We start from the raw sequence: 10,189 nt of genomic DNA, 5'->3' as shown, positions 1-10,189 counted from the left end.
CCCAATACCGGTTGAAAGATACTAAAGGGTGAAATATACCCAATACCGGTTGAAAGATACCGAAGGGGGTGAAATAGACCCAGTTTAGCTTTGAGCTTTTTTATATGTTTGATGTGTGGTATTCTGGGGAAACTCAGTAAGATTTGAGTTTACAGTTTTATGTTTATGGTTTCAAGTACTTCTGTTTCGAAAGGGAAGAGCCCTTCATGATCGCACTACATCCCCCAACGTTACCCATTTTATGACATGATTTGTACTCTGATAACTATTTTATACATTATCACATTTTGATGAATTTTGGAATGAATGAATGATGTTTCTGTTAGTTTTAAAATAATATTTTTATATAGTAATTTTTGGGACGTTACAGCCCATCACGACACTAACCAACAAAAAACCAATAAATGAGACACGGAAATGGATTTCATAAAGATTGAAAGACCCAAGAACCCGATTTCAATAAAACATTGCTTCATTAGAAATTATGGATGATTAACAAATTCACCTACAATCCTACTGGAGATGGAGCAAAGAAGATCTCTTCCAGGAGGAATCTTTCCGAGACTGGAGTACCTACAGGTACGCCTTGTCCCACACCTATTCTAGGTTCAAAGATCGTCTTCTCAGCCGCTTTGAATATTATAACTAGATTGAGAAGATAAGAAAGCAGAGTGAGAATGAAATGAAGCGCTTCCTTAACCGGTGGGATTTGATGTGGTTCGGTTTTGGTGCAGTCACCGGTGGTGGAATCTTTGTTCTTACCGGACAGCAAGCTCATGCCAACGCTGGATCAACTATTGTTTTATCTTACATAGCTTCTGGAATCTGTATGATGCTTTCTTTTTTATGCTATAAAGAGTTCGATATTGATATTGTGGTGGCTGGTGGTTCGTTTGCATAGCTCAGAGTAGAACTGTGAGACTTAGCGACACTCATCACCTTCGGAAACATTCTTCTTGAATGCATTCTGGGTGGTGCAGTGGTTGCTCGATTATGGACGTCGTACTTCACCGGTCTTCTCAACCGTGAACCAAACTATGTACGGATACATACAAATCTCGCAGAAGGATACAACCTATTGGATCCAATAGCAGTTTTCATGCTAGCAATCGCTACCATCATTGCAGTGAGCAGCAAAAGAACGACTTTGTAACTTAACTGGATTGCATTGCAATCAACACCATTGTCATCCTCTTCGTGATCATCGTAGGGTTCATGCACGTCGATGCTTCAAACATGAAACCTTTTGCACCTTATAGCCCTGAAGGTGTCTTTAGATATGCAGCTATTGTGTACTTTGCTTATGGAGGATTTGATACAATCGCAACCATGGTGGAAGAAATAAAGAACCCATCAAGGGACATACCTCTGGGATTACTCGGGTCTATGTCGATCATCACTATTATTTATTGCCTAATGACGCTTTCTTTATCCATGATGTAGAAATGTACAAATATTGATCGTCCGAAGTAACACCCAAATTTCCAAACCGAAATTTTCATTTTTAAATTCATATAAAAACATTGTTCACAAAAACCATCTCAAGAAAATCACAAATTTCAAATACAGATCATCATCAAAATATCAGAATGTGTAGTTCGTGTGAATCAAGTGATTGAAATGAAATCAGAGTATGGATCAATCAAGAACACAGAATTATAAATAAAATCTGTTTAGCTCAATATTACTTCTGAAAGATACAAAGAATGTTTTAGAGTAAGAACAGCAAAGGCTCAAAAGTTACTCTAACTCTAGTACCTATCCCTATTTATAGGAATGACAGAAGTAAACAAAAACTACACAAGGGCTAAACCAATACACTTCGACTTACAAATGTGCCCTTATGCAATACATACAACACATACTTCAACACCAACAAATAACTAAGGACGCTTCGACACCTCACAACTAAATTCGACCTCAACATTTTCCCCCTTTGTGAGCAGTGTCGAATCCCAAGTCATTAGCATCTTGGTCGCTTGATGTAAAATTCTTCTGATCTCTGAGTACCAATTAATTGTTCTTCGAACCTCAGCTTTGTCTCCATCAGTATTCCTTTTGAAATTGTTTATACGAACAAGAATATTCGTATATTGCGAATTGGTATACTTTTCCACATCATAATCTTGAAAAAGGAACTTTGTGTTTTTCTCTTTCTTTTTCTTCCCAAGAAAAACAATTCCCAATGGTTTCACACAAATTTCACCATCTTCATAATCTTTAAGATTTCCATGACCCTTTAGCATTGATTGGGGAACAGTAACTTGACGACCAATTTGTCACACCCCCAAACCAGAATGGCGGAAACGTTCGGGGGCGGAGGACGTCATGAATAGTATCACAACAATTGTATAATAGTAATCAAAGCAAACAACAACCATTACATTGATAGAATAGCATTTACATTGTGTTCAAACATTGTTTGTATGACACCAAAAGTGTATAGCAAAAGTATAAAAGACGCGACTCTATAAATCTCCGTCTTCTCAAAAACCTGCGGGTGTACCTGTCTACTGGTTCCCTGAGAATACAAATGATTTTGAAAGTGTATCAACAATTAAGTTGGCGAGTTCATAAGTATTTTGTTTTAGAATTCTTTCTTGAATTCTTGTAAAATGATAGTGTGTTCTCCCAGAAAATCCTATATTTTTTGTAGTGAATGTAATGTAGTCTTAGGCCTTAAGACCAAAAAGTATGTATGTTGGTGTTCTCTATATTAGTGTACTGATAGTTTTTTTAGTGAATGAAACCATATGAGTAATTATTTTCTCAGAAATGTATGTTCTCACTGAACTAGAAAAGTAGTATATCATAATAGTGTTTGTATGAAAAACCTTTTTGTATATATGCCTGGAATTCTCTAACTGTAGTGTGAAATAGTGTAATGTTGCCTTATTATTAAAATAAAACCCTTGAATTAGTGTTAGCCCCGTAAACAATGGTTTAGTTAATACTATTGTGAGTTTCATATATAACCATGCTAAAATGACTAGTGGCCTCCACGACGTTCTTCAGGCGTCAGAATGTTATGACATTTGTCACCCCAGGCCTGCCGGCCTAACTGTAGCTAACAGTTAAGGTGCGGGATTGTCAGTCCTGTATAGATCTATACACAAATTCACGCTCTCCCTCAAGGAGACTCTGGTTATAATTTATAGGACTTTAACCTGTACTCTAGTGGGTACAATGAATTAGTGCCTCACAATCCTGTATTAACTAGTTTACGTATAGTATTATAGTGTTCCCGTGTACTTGAAAATGTATGTATTACCTTGTAGTAGTGTACTTGTAATGTAAAATAATTATACTTAAATAATTATTTTAGTAGTGTATCCTTGAAATAGTGAAATAGTGAGTATGTTCCATAAACTATACCTGTTATAATTTATATAGTTATTCCTGTATAGTGTTCTTGATCTTAGTAGAATAGCGTAGTGTTTCCTAAACTATACCTATTATAGTTTGTATTTATGTTCTTGTATCATTTCTTGAGCTTAGTAAAATAGTGTAATGATTCACAAACTATACCTATTATAGTTTGAATGTATGTTCCGTATGTTATGAAAACCATTTCAATTTAACAGTTCGTATCAAATGGTATAAGAATATTTGTAGAAATACCCCTTTTGCTCGACATGTTACAAAAGGGTTAAAAATATAATGAAATATATTTTGATAAAATGTAGTAGTTAAAACAGTTTCAAAGTAGTTGCAAATGGTTTGAAAACGGTTCGAAATCGTTTGAAGTCGTTCGTATGTTAACATAAGATTCCTTGTGTTTTACTTGTATTCCCCCTAAAAACATGGAAAAATAGTGAAAACGTAGGGGTATAAACTCACCTCGAATGTAAGTTCGTGTTTGGATGCGAAATGGTAGCGATGATCCTCGGGTTAGAACCCGCGTGCGTAGTCGTGTCCTAATAATAATTATACACGATATCGTATTTAAATTAATAAGATATTAATTTAAATAAACTAAATTATAAATTAAGTGTTAGACAACACTTAACTATGTAAGACATACTTACAAAAAGTGTTAGGAATTAATTGAGGGGGTTTCTTGGCATTTTCGGTCTCAGCTTAGGTGTTTTCGGTGTAAGCTTGGGTGTTTTTGGTGTATGCTTGAAGATTTGAAGATTGTTCTTGGTGAATTTATGAATATTTAATTGTGGAATGATGATTTCGGTTGAAGATTTGAAGGTTTTCGGATGATACTTGAGAGAAAATGGGAGTGTTTACGGTTTGGAAAGTCGAGAAATGAATTGTGTTCACGGTTGAAAACGTATATATAGAAGAGGTTTTCGGCCGAAAAGTAGCCCAAAAGAGAGATTTCGGATCTGAACGAGAACCGTTTTCGGTCCGAAGTGGTTTGCGGTTGGAGCTGATTTCAGTCTTGACCGAAATCTGTTTTCGGTCCGAGGAGGTGGGGTCTGCGAAGGTTCTCGGTTTTAATAAAAAGGTGCTTTTGATTTTTAAAACGCATTTGATTCATTTACCAAAACACATAATTAGATATATTTAAACCTTATGAATTTAACCAATTGACAATTTGACTTTTATTTAGCAAGTTTGACTTTTGTTGACTTTTATTGACTTGAAAATAACGGGTTGTTACACCATTGCAAGTACAAGTTCCACATATGTCATGGCAAGACAATCGAAGTAATTGTCTATGAACAGTTTTGTATGTGCGAACCCAATCAGAAATTCTTCTTTGTTGGTCATTTGAAGCTTCGAAACATCCACACCTCTCAAAATCCTTGCAACATTGATGAGATCATTTAGATTCATCAAAGGAAAATCTGCTATAGAGAAGTCAAAAGCTACATTGTTGGCTCGAACAACATGGAATCGATAATTCTGCAATATCCCTTCGAATAAAACATCTTTTGAGATATTGAGAATCCTCACTATCTTTACCAATGACCAGATTTCCTCTTCTCTTTTACCAAGCAATGCATGATATATGATCTTCAACCTCTTGTATTCTTCATTGTCTTCAAATTTATCCACAATATGATACTTAGCTAAAATGAACATCATTTCATTGATAGGAAAATCCAACTGACTGAAATCAGTGTTTTCAGTATCAAAGCTATTTTTAGGAACTTTCTCGAACTCATGCATAATTCCACTGAAAACCGAAGCTTCAATAGTTTCATAACAATATGGCTTTGGTGGATCACCCTTTTCAAGACCAGGAGGATCACTCTTTCTTTGTCTCAGAATGCTTTGAGTCTGCTTTTGTTTATCTATTTCCTTTTCCAAGGCGATCTTTTTTTCTTCTTTAGTTGGATCAGTGCTAATACCCTTTCCTTTTCCTTCCATTTCTCCCTTTGATGAAGGTGGCTTTGAACTTGATCCACCAGCAGATGAACCAATGACAACACCTTTTGTTAATGGCTTCGAAGTGATAGTAGTTGAAGTTGTTGATAAAGTAGACTTAGGCAACAAAGTTGGAATCTGTGTACTCATTACCTTCCCAACCACCTTCCCTTCATCAACACCTTTCGAAACACTAGAACCACCACCCGTTTCTCCCCCTTCAACCTTTGTTTTAACAGGTGGGGCATCAGAAGGCAACAATTGACAAGCTTTAGAAGTGGAGCTAACTCAGCTTTACACATTAGACTCTAATGACGAAAACATATGAGATAAAGAATCTTGAGAAACCAAAGACTGTGGAAAAGAGCCAATCTTTGAAAATAACTCTTTCAAGCTTCCTAATAATTCTTCCAATGTTGCAAAGCTTTGAGAATCAGTTTTTGATTTCGTATCAACCTTGGTAAGAAGAGAATAATAAAATTCAACAACCTTCGTCACAACATCAACAATTGTATCAACCTTTTTATGAAGATGAGAATAATTCTGATCAAGGTTACCCACCTCCTTCGCCAGCTCTTGACGAATCTCTTCAGTCTTAAAATTCACATCCTCCTTCACCTTCTTAACAACTTCAACAAAAAGAATGTGTCTTTCTTTAGCAACAACTTTAAAACTCTTAACCTCATGATTATACAAATCAGACTCACGCTTCAACCTCACTTCATGTATCGTTTGAAATAATGGTAACGAAGTAGGTAAAGATGTAGGAGTGGATGTTTGAAATGGTGGTAACGAAGTAGAAGTATCAACGAAAGTAGTTTCGAATGTAGAAGAAGTAACTATGGAAAGAGGAATAGATGAATTAGAGACATTCGAAATACCTTGGGCTTCGTTAGTCGACATCCCATCACCCTTGTTGACATGTGCGTCCATATTAGATATGTGCGCAGTGATGCCTGAAGTTTGTACCTCCTCCAAAATGGACTCAGCAACCGAAACTTCGGGTGGTATGACCGAAGTCAGCTTAGGGGTGGATGAATTAGAATGATCACCCAAATTAGTGGTTGTATCCACATTAGATGTTTCCACATTGCCACCAAGACTGCCAGTCGCCTCGAAAGTTGACTTGACCGGAGAGTCCCTCTGAGGTGAATCAAAGCCAATGTTATCATTCGTTGGTGGTGATTGATCACTATCTTCGAACTCTGTTTCAAGTACAACCTCATCCAATGGATCTTGCACTTGCTTTCACTTTTTCGTTATTTTCTTCACCATTTTGTGAGCTCGACGTTTCTTCGAAGCTGGAGAAACTGGAGCTGACATCTCACGAATAGTAACACCCTTTCTACTCAAATGAGGTTTACAAATCCTCTTTGTTTTGGAAAGAGAAACACCTTTAGGTGATGAAATAGACTTCTCAGGAACCTCTTAAATAATAGGCTATTTTTCCGGTGAATGACGAGGTCTGTGTGCCATTTTCTTTGTCCGTTTGAGCACACCGGATTTCGAGGGCACAACCTCCTTTTGAATATCCTGAACAATAGTTTCGTGAACAGGATTTGTTACTTCCTTCTCAGTAGGCACTTTATCAGCCTTCGATGGACTAGCCTTAGTAACTTTGTTGGGTCAAAAATATGGTTTATACTTTGCTTTTCTAAGCATTTATTGTTTTTATTATTTGGGCCGAAAATAGTATATGATTAATTGTAGCTTGGACCGAAAACCCATGTGTTTTCAGTCTAGCATTGGATTATTTGTATTTTGGGCTTGGCCTTAGGTCCATATATATAGGGTGAGGAGTGCATGTGAGGGTAAGAGCCAAGGAGCTTAAGTGTGTGTATTCTAAGGTGTGAGAGAAACTAGAGAGAGAAGAAAGTGTGTGTGAATCTTGTGTATTGTTCATCATTTCAATCTTAAATACATCATAGATTCATCTTCTTCTTCTACTTCTATTCTATTAGATCTGAAATCATCCGTTTGATTGGGATTCCGCACCATCAAACAGATCTGATTGATACACAAGCAGATTTGGGGACTAACAATTGGTATCAGAGTAAGAACCGGTGTCAATCAAGCTTATTATTCAGTTTTCAGCTTCACAGTTTGTGTTCATCAAGTTCTCGGTCAATAGAAGCCTGTTTCTGCTTGAGTTTTGAAGATCAGATGGTAGCTTGTTTGGTGTGGAACCGAGATCTGCTTGGATTTCAGCTTTTCGATTGAAATCTTATTGTTTTCGGTTTGATCTTCATCAACCGAAAACACATATTAAATCGTTTTCTGTCCAGATCTATCTTGTTTGAAGGCTGTGTTTGAGGTTTCAATGTGTGGAAATCAATTCAGGATCGAAAATCTAAGTTTTTCATTGAAAACTGTTAGTTTTCGGTTCAATCTTCAGAAACCGAAAACTCTTCTTCAACCGAAATCTCTTGAATCTTCAGAAACCGAAAATTGCTCTTCAACCGAAATCTCTTGAATCTTCAGAAACCGAAAACTGTTCTTCAACCGAAATCTCTTGAATCTTCAGAAACTGAAAACTGCTCTTCAACCGAAATCTCTTGAATCTTTAGAAACCGAAAACTGTTCTTCACCCGAAATCTCTTGAATCTTCAGAAACCGAAAAATGTTCTTCAACTGAAATCTCTTGAACTTTCAGAAACCGAAACCCCTTATAATTCAGAAACCGAAAACCTTCTCTCTCTTCAGAACCGAAAACCTTATTTTCCTTTCAACTGAATCCCTTCACCATACCGAATTCCTTGTTTTCGGTCATCACCACTCAACCGAAAACCTTCATTCCTTGATCATTTTGTTTATTTTTCAAGTTAATTTTTATTAAAAATTAAAAAAAAAACAAAAACAACAAAAATCAAAAACAAAAAAATGGAATCTCAAAGCATGTCAGCTCACCATGAATTGGATGCGATTATGGGAACCACTTCTCGATTTCCACGACTTTTATCCGCAGAAGGATTTCCAGAATGGACATATCAGATCGAGAAGTACATCAAAATGAAGGATTTCAAGATATGACAAAGCATTCTTAGAGGTCCAATCCGCATCACATTCACATTGGAAGATGGAACCATAACTGACAAGCAGGTTGAGAATTACACTGACGATGATTTTGAGAGAGTCGAGGAGCAGGAAAAGGCTCTTGCCACACTTACCATGGCATTATCTCCGGAAATTGCTCAAGGTTTCCATGAGTATACATCAACAAAGGCCTTATGGGAAGCACTGATCGAAGTATACGAAGGGAATGAAGACATGAAATAGAGTCGCCAAGACATGTTGCGACAGAAGTTCAATATGTTTAACCATGTCTTGGGAGAAACACTTGAGAATCAGTTGCAAAGGTTTATCACACTTACCACAGAAATGAGCTCTGCTGGTGTGATGGTTACAAGATCTGAGATCAACAAGAAGTTGCTGAGTTCTCTACCAAAATCTTGGGATATGAATGTCTCAGTGATTAAAAAGACCAAAGATTTGAACCGTTTGAGTTTGGCTAAAACAATGGCGATCATTAAGGCTTGTGATCTCGATGATAAGCAAAGGGAGATTAACCATGTCAATTCATACTCCACATCAAATCTTGGGATCCAAACCACCAACAACACTGCTTTCTCAAGCTTCTCAACTCCTCAAGCTCCTCCAGTTTCTCATGTTCCTCAAGTTCAACCCTATGTGACTCATCAGCCCACCTCATACGTCATCCCTTCAATGCAACACATTTAAGTTCCTCAACCTCAGACCTCTCTTCAACAAGTTGGTTCTATTGTTGGTTCATCCTCAAATGCACCCATTCAATCTCATGGAATCAGTTCTCAAGCTTCATCTTTAAAAGAAACGGAAGAAAATCTGGCCCTCGCCACTGGTCTGGTGAACTGCTACAATGCTTTTGTGGCCGGAGAGCTTTCCCCACAACTATCTTTTGCTGACCTAGACCAGATCCATCCAGAGGATGTGGAGGAGATGGATATCACATGGCAAATGGCTATGGCTGTTTTTAGGGCAAAACAATTCTCCAAGAAAACTGGAAAGAATAACTAGAGTGTGAACTCTGACAAGAAAGTAGGGTTCAACAAAGGAAATCAGAGGTGTTATAATTGCCATGAACCTGGACACTTTGCTCGAGAATGTCCAAAGCCAGATCGAAGGGAGAATTCTGAGCGAACCATGGTGCCGGTGAACAATGTCAACAGAGGATCATCTTCAAGCAATCAGACTGCTAACTTGGCTATGGTGGCTCAATCCTTTGATTGGGAAGATCAAATTCAGGCTCTGAACATTTCAGGACCTGAAAATGCGCATCTTGCTCAAATCAAGGATTGTGAGGAGGAAGAAGCAGAGAAAGACCCTGAAGAAGAGATGATGAATCTTCAGTTTGCGTTCATGGTGCAAACTACTCCTGAGCCAGCTAAACCCGAGGTCAGTGAATTTGGTTGCTCTCAATATTGCATTAAGACTGTTAATTTCTTACGTGAACAAATTGAGTTAATCAAGAGAGAGAACGAGGACCTTAAATATGAGGGATACACTCTTAGGAAAAATCAAAAGCCTTTAAAGACACAATTAGAAAATAAAAGAAAGGACTTTAAGAAACTGCAAGAGGATTACAGCAACAAATGCGAGAACTATGATCATCTCAAAAAAAAATTTGCTGCTGTAACCGCTGAACTTGACGCATTGAAAAACCGATTTGAAAATGCTGAATTTAATTTTAAAAAATTCGATGGGTCAAGTGAAGTAGTTGCAAAAATGATCGAGAAACAAATGTAGTGGAAGGACATTACTTGTGGTAACCAGATAAAAGTAGGATTAGGATTTGAGAGCGTCCCTCCTCCCTTCAATCATAATTACA

The 10,189-nt window shown here is 37.2% G+C and overlaps 1 pseudogene; it reads left to right on the top strand.

The window, feature by feature from the left end:
* Nucleotides 1-682: 682 nt before the first annotated feature.
* LOC145157986 (cationic amino acid transporter 5 pseudogene) lies at nucleotides 683-1,443 on the top strand (annotated as a pseudogene).
* Nucleotides 1,444-10,189: the final 8,746 nt, after the last annotated feature.

The sequence above is a fragment of the Lactuca virosa genome, chromosome 2, assembly GCF_052849685.1.
Source record: "Lactuca virosa cultivar CGN04683 chromosome 2, Lactuca_virosa_CGN04683_v6, whole genome shotgun sequence".
Classification (NCBI taxonomy): Eukaryota; Viridiplantae; Streptophyta; class Magnoliopsida; order Asterales; family Asteraceae; genus Lactuca; species Lactuca virosa.
The sequence above is the reverse complement of the archived record's forward strand: the minus strand, read 5'-3'. Positions and strand labels throughout refer to the sequence as shown.